General features: G+C 42.3%; 1 protein-coding gene across 12 annotated transcripts in view; it reads left to right on the forward strand.

The window, feature by feature from the left end:
* The window catches only part of CFAP99 (cilia and flagella associated protein 99), a 157,943-nt gene that overhangs the window by 941 nt on the left and 144,735 nt on the right, over positions 1-12,267 (forward strand). The window lies entirely within an intron of this gene.

A 12,267-nucleotide genomic window follows, 5' to 3' on the forward strand; every position in this document is an offset into this window, starting at 1 on the left:
ATCTTTATCCCTACCGTCAAAAGATTTAGAGTAAAATTTCAGTGATTTTTGCACAGATGAAAGGGTTGCATATGAATATGATATGCATATTATATATATAATATATGTCTATAAATTCATATGCATATGAATTGGAGACTTGAAGTGTAAGCACTGTAAGATATTCCCCTTAGGGGATGGAGCCGCTCTGGGAAGAGCAGGAGGTTCCAAGTTACCTCTCTGGAATCTCCAAGACAGGGCTGAGAGAGATTCCTGCCTGCAACCTTGGATAAGCTGCTGCCAGGCTGTGAAGACAATATTGAGCTAGATAGACCACTGGTCTGAATCAGTAAATGGCAGCTTCCTATGTTCCTATCTACCAGGCCTTCTACTACAATCCCTCTGCCTGATAGTATAAGCCATGTCGGACAAGGATTAAGAGAACAGGTAGTAGGCCACACCATTCCAAGCAGCTTATCCACATCATTAGGACTCACAAACTGAAACTGATCCAGCTTAACCACATAAGAGAAGTTGTTGGACACTCCCACAGCTAGACTATGCAATAATTGTGGGGTTGGGGTCTGAATCTAAGTTGGCCCAAATATGAGAGATTTTATCCATAAATAACTCATAAAAAACATTACAGCGGGTAATTGAAGGTTCCAAATTCTGATTCAAGGGAGGAGGGGCATGTGCTAACCCTCCCACAACCCTAAACAACTATGCTGGATGTGAGCTTGTGGATGCAATGTGTGCAGAATATACTTGCATCTTTGCTTCACTTATTGCCTGAGCATAGGTCTTCAAATGTAAGAACTATGGGAGCTGAAGCGGCATGTTGCAATCTGTCGAATTTGAGTTGAGTCTTTCTCCACTTGTGCTCGAGTTGTCTGCCTTGCCACTTCAGTTCCCGTAGTTCTTCCATATACCAAGGAGCCAATTTTGAAGCGGATTGGAGAGGATGCTTAGGAGTGATCCTGTCTACTGCCCTGGTATGTTTGTTGTTCCAGTTCTCCACCAAGGCATCAACAGGATCACCAGCAGAGCCAACACTAAATTCTTCCAAGGCTTTTTGGAATCATATTGGATCCAGTAACTTTCTTGGGCAGACCATCCTCATGGATGGAGAGCCAGCGTGGTGTAGTGGCTAGAGTGCTGGACTAGGACCGGGGAGACCCGAGTCCAAATCCCCATTCAGCCATACTTGCTGGGTGACTTCAGGCCAGTCACTCAGCATGACCTATTTCACAGGGTTGTTGTGAGGAAAAATTTAAGTATGTAGTACACCGCTCTGGGCTCCTTGGAGGAAGAGCGGAATATAAATGTTAATAATAATAATAATAATAATATTCTGCGATGATATCTATATCCATTGACAATAAAATTCTGGCATCCCAGGTCCTTGGGAAGGACTCGATGTCTGGATAAAACAAACCAGTCAATAACATTTCTCTGACTGTGTAAACAAGAAATAATCCAATAGATTATAATAAAAAAGCAGGCTGGATGAAAGAGGTCAAAAAATGTAACCAACAAATGCAAGATCTAATAATAATACCAGAATTAATAAGTGAAAGAGCAAAGAAAATTAAAAATTGGACTGCGCCAGGTGACGATGAACTGCATGGCTTTTGGCTTAAACATCTAACAAGCCTTCATAAACAACTATCAAAACAGTTCAATCACATTTTGCAAAGAGGTGATATTGAACAATGGCTAAAAACTGGGAAAACTCATCTCATCATGAAAGACCCAGCAAAAGGTGCAGTTCCAAGTAATTATAGACCGATCACCTGCCTGCCAACCATGTTCAAATTATTAACTGGAATAATAGCAGATGAAGTGATGCAACACTTATTAACTAACAAACAGCTTGCAGTTGAACAAAAAGGAAATTGCCCGAACACCAGAGGACAAAAGACCAGCTGCTGATTGACAAAATGATTTTAGAAAATTGCAAGAGAAGAAAAACAAATCTAAGTGTTGCATGGATTGACTACAAGAAAGCCTTCGATTCATTGCCTCACACATGGATACTAAAATGTTTAGAAACAACTGGTGTCAGCAAAAGCATTCAGATATTTATAAAAAAAGCAATGAGCATGTGGAGTACAAAGTTAACAATCAATGGCGAGACACTTGGACAGGTTAGCATTAGAAGAGGTATTTTCCAAGGGGACTCACTATCCCCTCTGTTGTTTGTAATCGCCATGACCCCACTTTCACAAATACTAAACAAAACAGGCCTCGGATACCAAACATCTAAAACATCAAGTCAAATCAACCATCTGCTGTACATGGACGATCTGAAGTTGTATGGAAAGTCCCAGTCAGATATCGAATCACTGCTAAAACACTGTCTGTATATTCAGTAGCGATATAGCAATGGAGTTTGGACTAGACAAGTGTGCTGCATTAATAATGAACAGAGGGAAAATAAGAAAAACAGAAGGAATAGAACTGCCCAATGGAAGCAAGATCAAGAACCTGGAAGAGAAAGAACCTGGAAGAGAAAGAACCTTACAAATACTTGGGCATTCTCCAGGCTGATAACATCGCACACACTGAAGTTAAAAGAAAAATTGGAAGTGAATCAGGAGAGTTAGAAAAATCCTCAAGTCCAAACTCAATGGCGGGAACACCATACAAGCCATAAACACCTGGGCTATACCTGTTATCAGATACATTGCAGGAATAATAGACTGGACCCAGGCTGAGCTAGAGACGCTGGATCGTAAGACCAGGAAAATCATGACCATGAATCATGTTCTGCACCCCCGCAGTGATGTAGATAGGCTATACCTCCCTCTCAGCTCAGGTGGAAGAGGAATGCTGCAAGTCCATCAAACAGTAGAGGAGGAGAAAAGAGGCCTTGAAGAATATATAAAGGACAGTGAAGAAGATGCACTTCAAATGGCCAATAATGCGAAACTATTCAACACCAATTAAAGAAAGCAGGCCTACAAGAAAGAACAAGTCAAGAACCGAGCAGAAAAATGGAAAAATAAGCCCCTGCATCCTCTCTAATAAAAGCCTTTGTGTCCATCCGTGGACACCCAGGCATGTGTCCGTGCCTCCCTCGGCTGTTCTGGGCATGCGCAGAGCGCATGCGCAGTACGGCCGAGGCAGAAACGGACAAAGGGACCAGGCGGCCATGTTTGTTGCTTTGCCTGGCTGTGGAGTGGACAAAGGTGGCCATGGGGAGAAACTTGGGAAGAGCCGGCGGGGGAAACTTGGAAAGAGGCGGCGGGGGAAGAGGCGGTGGCGGCCACGGGGAGAAACTTGGGAAGAGCTGGCGGGGGAGACTCGGAAAGAGGCGGCGGGGGAAACTAGCCAAGGCCGTGGCAGTGGCGGAGCCATGGCCGAAGCCTGGCTGCGCCGCTGAAGCTGAGCGGGGGAAAGAGGCGGCAGGGGAAGCCGGCCGAGGCCTGCCGGCGCTGCCAAAGCCGGGGGGGGGAGAGTTTGGGGCCCTTGCCCGGCCGGGGAGACTGGCCGCGGCATGCAGGCTGGCGGCGGAGGGAGGGGGAATGGTGGCTGGGGGCCCGGAGCACCACGGGAACTCCAGAGAAATAGAAGAAAGGCGGCAAGAGAGGTTACGAGGGGGAGGCTGGGATGGAAAGGAAGAGCAGGGCCGACGAACTGCAATTCCCCCTGATGCAGGGGGTCGCTTCAGCTGAGGAGGGCCACGCAAAGCGGTGGGAAGAAGAGCGAGCGGGCTGAGGGGGCGGCGGCGGAAGGTATGTGGCCGACAAGGCGGAGGTGCTGCTGAGCTGCGTAGAAGGAGTGGCAGCAGCAGGCAGAGAGAGAGACCGTCGTTGAGCGGGGAAGGTGGGGCTGGAACAGACCTGAAGGAGGGGAAAGGATGGGGGCTGAGGCTTCTGACTGGGGGGCTGGGGTGATGTTTCTGGGGTGGGTGGGGGAGATGGGCAGGCAGGCTAACCTCTGGGTCTCAAGTGCTGCTGCTGGGGTTGAGCCCCAGGGAAGAGCTCTAAAACAGGCTCCGTACTAGCGCCTGTTATTTTAACGGGCTTAAAAAAACTAGTGGTCAATATTTGCACAATATAAGTGGCAAATCAGACATCACCAAGACCTGGCAATGGCTTAAGAATGGCAACTTGAAGAAAGAAACAGAGGGTTTAATACTGGCTGTGCAAGAACAGGCACTAAGAACAAATGCAATAAGAGCAAAAGTAGAAAAATCCACAACAAACAGCAAGTGCCGCCTTTGTAAAGAAGCAGATGAAACAGTGGACCACCTGATCAGCTGTTGTAAGAAGATTGCACAGACTGATTACAAACAAAGGCATGACAAGGTAGCAGGGATGATACACTGGAACATCTGCAAAAAATACAAGCTACCTGTAGCCAAAAATTGGTGGGACCATAAAATTAAAAAAGTGGTAGAAAATGAAGATGCAAAAATATTATGGGACTTCCGACTACAGACAGACAAACATCTGCCACACAATACACCAGATATAACTGTAGTCGAGAAGAAAGAAAAACAAGTGAAAATAATCGACATAGCAATACCAGGGGATAGCAGAATAGAGGAAAAAGAAATAGAAAAAATCACCAAATACAAAGATCTACAAATTGAAATTGAAAGGCTGTGGCAGAAAAAGACCAAAATAATCCCAGTGGTAATTGGCACCCTAGGTGCAATTCCAAAACAACTTGAAGAGCACCTCAACATCATAGGGGCCACAGAAATCACCATCGGCCAATTACGAAAAGCAACTTTACTGGGAACAGCCTATATTCTGCGGCGATATCTATAACAACAGCAACAACATTGACAACAAAATTCAGTCATCCCAGGTCCTTGGGAAGGACTCGATGTCTGGATAAAACAAACCAGTCAATAACACCTGTCTGACTGTGTAAACAACAACAACAATTATTATTATTTTTTCTTGTTTACACTATTATTATTATTAATTTAATCATCATCATCATCATCATCATCATCATCATAAATTAGCATTAGAAGAGGTATTTTCCAAGGGGACTCACTATCCCCTCTGTTGTTTGTAATCGCCATGACCCCACTTTCACAAATACTAAACAAAACAGGCCTTGGATACCAAACATCTAAAATATCAAGTAAAATCAACCATCTGCTGTACATGGACGATCTGAAGTTGTACGGAAAGTCCCAGTCAGATATCGAATCACTGCTAAACACTGTCCGTATATTCAGTAGCGATATAGCAATGGAGTTTGGACTAGACAAGTGTGCTGCATTAATAATGAACAGAGGGAAACTAAGAAAAACAGAAGGAATAGAACTGCCCAATGGAAGCAAGATCAAGAACCTGGAAGAGAAAGAACCTTACAAATACTTGGGCATTCTCCAGGCTGATAACATCGCACACACTGAAGTTAAAAGAAAAATAGGAAGGGAATACATTAGGAGAGTTAGAAAAATCCTCAAGTCCAAACTCAATGGCGGGAACACCATACAAGCCTTAAACACCTGGGCTATACCTGTTATCAGATACACTGCAGGAATAATAGACTGGACCCAGGCAGAGCTAGAGACGCTAGATCGTAAGACCAGGAAAATCATGACCATCAATCATGCTCTGCACCCCCGGAGTGATGTCGATAGGCTATACCTCCCTCGCAGCTCAGATGGAAGAGGAATGCTGCAAGTCCATCAAACAGTAGAGGAGGAGAAAAGAGGCCTTGAAGAATATATAAAGGACAGTGAAGAAGATGCACTTTAAATGGTCAATAATGCGAAACTATTCAACACCAATTAAAGAAAGCAGGCCTACAAGAAAGAACAAGTCAAGAACCGAGCAGAAAAATGGAAAAATAAACCACAGCATGGTCAATATTTGTACAATATAAGTGGCAAATCAGACATCACCAAGACCTGGCAATGGCTTAAGAATGGCAACTTGAAGAAAGAAACAGAGGGTTTAATACTGGCTGCACAAGAACAGTCACTAAGACCAAGTGCAATAAGAGCAAAAGTCAAAAAATCCACAACAAACAGCAAGTGCCGCCTTTGTAAAGAAGCAACTGAAACTGTGGACCACCTAATCAGCTGTTGCAAAATGATCGCACAGACTGACTACAAACAAAGGCATGACAAGGTAGCAGGGATGATACACTGGAACATCTGCAAAAAATACAAGCTACCTGTAGCCAAAAATTGGTGGGACCATCAAATTGAAAAAGTTGAAGAAAATTTTCTTTGTGGCCCCCATTGGATGAGTTAGAACTTGGTTTATCTAATCCCGTTTCTCTAGACCCAACGTGCAATTTCGCGGGGTTATGTTTAGCCCGAATGGCTAACAAACTGGACTTATTAATTCTGAATGGCACTGCGTCTGGGGACTGCCCAGGAAAATTTACCTTCCAACGCGGCACTAATCGATCTACTATTGACTATGTATTAGTTTCTAGAGATGTATTTGAAGCAATACCCAGATTTAACATCATAGCTAGGCCAGAAAGTGACCATTATCCTTTAGTACTAAAATACACTTTCATGAAGCAAGATACGAGTTCTAGAGTTATGCCCTTTGCACAACAGGCCATTGATGGGACTTCCAGAATCAAATGGAATTCCCAAATTAATCAAGTTTTCTCCAAATGGTTTAACTCGAAGAACGGAGAATCACTTAAGGAAGGGCTGCTGGATGCACTGATTAAAAGAGACCAAAATCCCCATATTCTTGAAAAGTATGAGGTTCTTACAAGATCAATTAAATCTCTACTAACTAAAGATCATCATGCCAAATCTAAAAAGAAAACTGGCCATACCAAAAAGTGGTTTGACCAAGATTGCATAAGGACAAAAAAGCATCTTGTCATGCTCTCAAAATATGCTATTCTCTGCCCGTCTACACATACACAATTAGAACTGTCTAAAAAGAAAAAGGAGTATAAAGCTCTTCTTAGAACTAAGAAGACGATTGCAACTCAAAAGGAATGGTTATCTCTGATAGAAGCAGCCAGGAAAAATGATTTAACACATTTTTGGAGGCTGATTTCATTATCCCAAAACAAGGTAAACTCAGAACAGGCCTGTCCAATTGCCCCTGAATTATGGGAATCACACTTTCGGGAACTTTATAGCAACCACACATTTAAACCCCAGATTGACCTACATATAGATACTTTACCTTCCTGGCCTACAGTCTCCACCTATGAGGTGGAACAACTAATTATGCAGCTGAAGGGTGGAAAAGCACCCGGGAACGATTACATCCCTCCAGAACTATTAAAGGCTCATATAGACTGGTGGGCCCCAGCATTGGCTCTTTTGTTCACCTATATAGATCAAACTGCACAATTCCCTCAGCAGTGGGGCTCAGCCATGGTGGTCCCGATCTATAAAAGAGGCAATAGGGAGGATCCCTTTAATTACAGGCCAATTAGCCTTTTGAATATAATAAGTAAATTGTACGCCAAACATCTGTGTGTAAAACTTTGCTCTTGGATGGAGCAGGAGCATATAATCCATGATGAGCAAGCAGGTTTTAGACCAAATAGATCGGTTATGGACCATTGCTTAATTTTACAACAACTTGTGGACAAACAAGTTAGGGTCCATAAAAGACCACTGTTCGCCGCTTTCGTGGATCTTAAAATGGCCTTTGACTCAATTTCAAGGAGTTTACTATGGACTAAATTGGCTAGTACATCTATAGATCAAAGGCTTTTATTATTGCTCATCAAGCTCCATGAGAACTCCTCTTTAAGAGTACGTTTAGACACTGCCGGCAATTTCACCAATTCAGTTCCAACAGAGAAAGGTGTGCGGCAAGGGTGTGTGTTGGCCCCTTATTTATTCAATCTTTACATTAACAATCTGATTAAACGGCTGCAAAATGTTGATATCCACGCACCTAAATTAGCCAACAAAAAGATCCCGATCCTGATGTACGCGGATGATGCGGTTATTTTATCTCAAACCAGGGTCGGGCTCAAAAGAGCTTTAGACGTTCTAACATCATATTGCCAAGAGGAACACTTGAAGATCAATTATAACAAATCTAAAATTATGTGCTTTAAAAATAAACCAAGGAAATTTACATGGACCTTGGATGGACATAAATTAGAACAGGTCAATCAAATAAAATATCTTGGGGTGGTTTTTCAACAAAATGCTGGGAAAGCGGCACATATGAGAATGGTAGCTGACTCAGCCAAATGCAGTGTGGTGGCAATTAACAGATTTTTCAGAACGCAGGGAGCAGGTTTTATTCCTGCGGCTTTAAAACTATATTTAGCAAAGGTTATCCCTCAGTTGTTGTACGGGATCCAATTGGGACCTTATGCGAACTTTGATATGCTTGAAAGAATTCAATCCGGTTTCTTGAGAGCTATCTTTGGGACTACAAGATGCACCGCAAATGTAATACTGTGTATGGAGGCCGGCCCCATAAAGATCGAATCTCGTGCCTGGCTATTAATCATTTATTTTTGGTTGAGAGTCCACCTACGCTCGGTGGGCCTAATTCCTCAGTTTCTATCGTTAAACCCACAACCGCAGTGGTGCACTGTAGTTAGTAAAAAGCTTGCTGCTCTAGGAATAGACCCTGAACAACTGCTGGAGTTAGACTTGGGAAATGCTAAAAGAATAGTAAAACAGCGTTTGACAGATATTGAATTGCAAAATAACTGGGCCTCTTTGACAGAATTCTATAAAGGAGTAAGAACTAGATGGGATCTTTCACCAGCAAATTATTTGTCCCATATTACACTCAGCAAATTCCGGTGGGCATTTACAAGGGCAAGAACAAATTCTTTTCCCTCTGCACTATTAGCCGGGAGATACAATGGTGTTCCCCTGGAAGAACGCTTCTGCAGATGCGGCAGTGGGGAAATAGACTCTATTGAGCATATTCTATTATCCTGTAAAATACATAGGCAATCAAGGGAGCACTTAATTCTACCTCTGGTCTGTAAACAGACAGACCGATCTGCTGAACAAATTGTTAAATTTTTACTCTCTGATGAAAATGTTTTTAATTTTAACTCTGTAGCTAAATTTTGTTATATTGCTTTTAAGATGTATAATGAGAACCTATAGAGTTTTTATAAATTGTTCTGCTATTTGTATGCATGGATTGTTTGGTCTAGGACCGTAAATAAAACTTGACTTGACTTGACCTGAAGATGCAAAAATATTATGGGACTTCCGACTACAGACAGACAAACTTCTGCCACACAATACACCAGATATAACTGTAGTCGAGAAGAAAGAAAAACAAGTCAAAATAATCGACATAGCAAGACCAGGGGATAGCAGAAGAGAAGAAAAAGAAATAGAAAAAATCACCAAATACAAAGATCTACAAATTGAAATTGAAAGGCTGTGCAGAAAAAGACCAAAATAATCCCAGTGGTAATTGGCGCCCTGGGTGCAGTTCCAAAAGACCTTGAAGAATATCTCAACACCATAGGGGCCACAGAAATCACCATCAGCCAATTACAAAAAGCAGCTTTACTGGGAACAGCCTATATTCTGCGGCGATATCTATAACAACTACAACAACATTGACAATAAAATTCTGGCATCCCAGGTCCTTGGGAAGGACCCGATGTCTGGATAAAACAAACCAGTCAATAACACCTGTCTGACTGTGTAGAATAATAATAATAATAATATTTTATTCAATGTCTATACCACCCTTCTAAAAATGGCTCAGGGCAGTTTACACAGAGAAATAATAAACAAATAAGATGGCTCCTTGTCCCCAAAGTGCTCACAATCTAAAAAGAAACATCAGATAGACACCAGCAACAGTCACTGGAGGTACTGTGCTGGGGATGAATAGGGCCAGTTACTCTCCCCCGGCTAAATAAAGAGAATCACCACATTCAAAGGTGCCTCTTTGCTAAGTTCGCAGGGGAGATTCCCCTTTAGATTCCCCTTTACACGCTAGGCAATCAAACGGGACTGGACTAGTTTGACCTCTGTTTGCCCTGTTTTGATAGCACAAACCAAACCATTTGGCAGTTGTAACTAACTGGTTTACAGACCAGAGGGTTTGGTTCAAATTTGGTTGAAATTCAAACCAAACTGCTGCTGTCAGTTCCATGCACACCCCTACTTGCTTCCTCCAGTCCTCTGTCCCTTCTGGTTTGTCTTCCTTCCTTATAAGTCCCAGAAACCCAGAGCCTCCCCACAGCTCCAATGAAGTCAGCAGAGCAAAGCTGATCCTCTGGCTAAGCAGCAGCAGTGGGAGGCAGCAATCAATCTCCCAGTCCAAATGAAGGAGACTAGCTGGCAAAGTTCAAGCCTCAAGCTGATTGGGGTCAGCAGGAAGACTAGGCCTCTGCTCCGGACTTAGCATGTTGACCAACTCAGAGGGTTGGTCTGCCGGTCACGTGAGGCAGATAAACCAGGCCTCCGCCCCAGACTTGGTGTATCACCCAGACTTAGCACACCTGGTAGACCGGCCCTCTAAAGCAGGCTGACACACTAAATCTGGGGTGGAGGCCTGATCTATCCACTGATGCCAATCAGTTGACCAGCTCTCCCCAAAAAACCAGCCCTCCAAAATGACGCTAGGGACAATCAAAACTTTCTGATTCAAAACATAGTCATTTTGTTTCACACTTGAAACAGGCCCTTCATTTGAAGGATGTTTTATTTCAACATCGGAACTCTCAAAATGGCCTGTTTCAAGTTTGAAATGTTTTGCACATCCCTAGTATGTAGGAGGTAGGCTTCATATCTCTATAAACTCTCTCCTTGATGCATTACTTGAATTGCTTAAGAAGAAGGGGGGAACCACCTCTTATTATCTGGCAACAGATTTCATGTTTTTTTTCTTCCATTTTATTTATGCTCATTTTTGTAGGAAAGGTTGACATAAGTGAACTTCAGACAAAAAGCAGGCACAGCAAAGTCCCCATGATGTATTGTTCTAAAAAAAACCCTTCATTTTCTGGCAAAACCATTGATTGAATTCAACATTTTAATAGAAATTTTGATGCTCCACAATTTTAATATTAAAATTTCCCCCATCAGAGTAAGGATTTGCAAGATATATGCAGGAAACTATTTTTGGTCATTTTCCCCAAATGATGGCCAAAGCCTAACTCTGAATGTTTGGGACTTTTAGTATCTGATACTTAATATCCAAGATAGGGCTGAGATAGATTCCTGCCTGAAGCCTTGGAGAAGCCACTGCTGGTCTGTGTAGACAGTACTGAGCTAGATGGACCAATGCTCTGATTCAGTATATGGCAGCTTCCTATTTCCTATGTTCCTAATTCCAAGGCAGTTACATCTTCAGGGAATGCATGAACAGGCCAAGAGGATTATCAGACAAGAAGTACTGGATGTAAAACATCAAAATGATTTGAGTATTGTGCCAAAGTATGATGTTAGGTGGCGAGTCCATGTTAGTATTACGCCTGTGCAGATTATTTAACTAATTTAATCATTCCTAGACAAAGAAGGGCTTTTACAATGCCTCAGTGTGATGCTCTTCCATCAGCAGTATTACAAGGAGGATATTGGAGAATTCCATATGTAGACTGAACATGTCCCTGTGATTCAGGTTCAGTGAAGACAATGGAGCACGTACTGTGCTGTTTATCAAGAAATCCACTGTTTCTCCACTGCCCCAATATTGTGGGCCTTACCAGGCCGTTCTGAGAAATTTTACATTGCATATTTGCTTCCAGATCAGAATCCTAATATTACATTTAAAACTGCTAAGTTCTGTGCTGCCGCTTATAGAATCTGATGGGGGCAACTCATTTTGTAATGATGTTTTCAATTAATTTGATATTTAATTAATTGATATTTCTCTATAAACTATGTAATAGTTTGTATTGCATGCTAGTCAGTGATCAAAATAAAGATTTACTTCTTACTAAAATGCCTGCCACTTTGAAAATGTGGTAATCTGTAAAAGGAAAGATTATCCATGTCTTCTGCTTGGCCAGGTGACCTATAGTAAACTCCCACAGTGGTATCACTTTTCTTCCTTCCTTCCTTTATTTTTACTCAGACATTTTCGAATGGACTTCCATGCTCAGATGCATGCATTTCTGTGCAGATGTATATGTTATTTACACATAATGCAAATGTTTGTTATTAAATGATAAGATTAGCATATGAGGATAACTTAGGGCAGAGTTGCACAATGGCCCTTCAGCTGCTGATTAAAAAAAATCAATACAATCCAAATGATCCTTCTGATACAACTTAACATAACAAATTTAGCTTGATTCCAACCCCAGCAATCTGATGTTCTCCACGATATTTCTAAATCCCTATGGTATAATGTAGCCCTCTGACTG

This window comes from Hemicordylus capensis, chromosome 3, assembly GCF_027244095.1.
Source record: "Hemicordylus capensis ecotype Gifberg chromosome 3, rHemCap1.1.pri, whole genome shotgun sequence".
NCBI lineage: Eukaryota > Metazoa > Chordata > Lepidosauria > Squamata > Cordylidae > Hemicordylus > Hemicordylus capensis.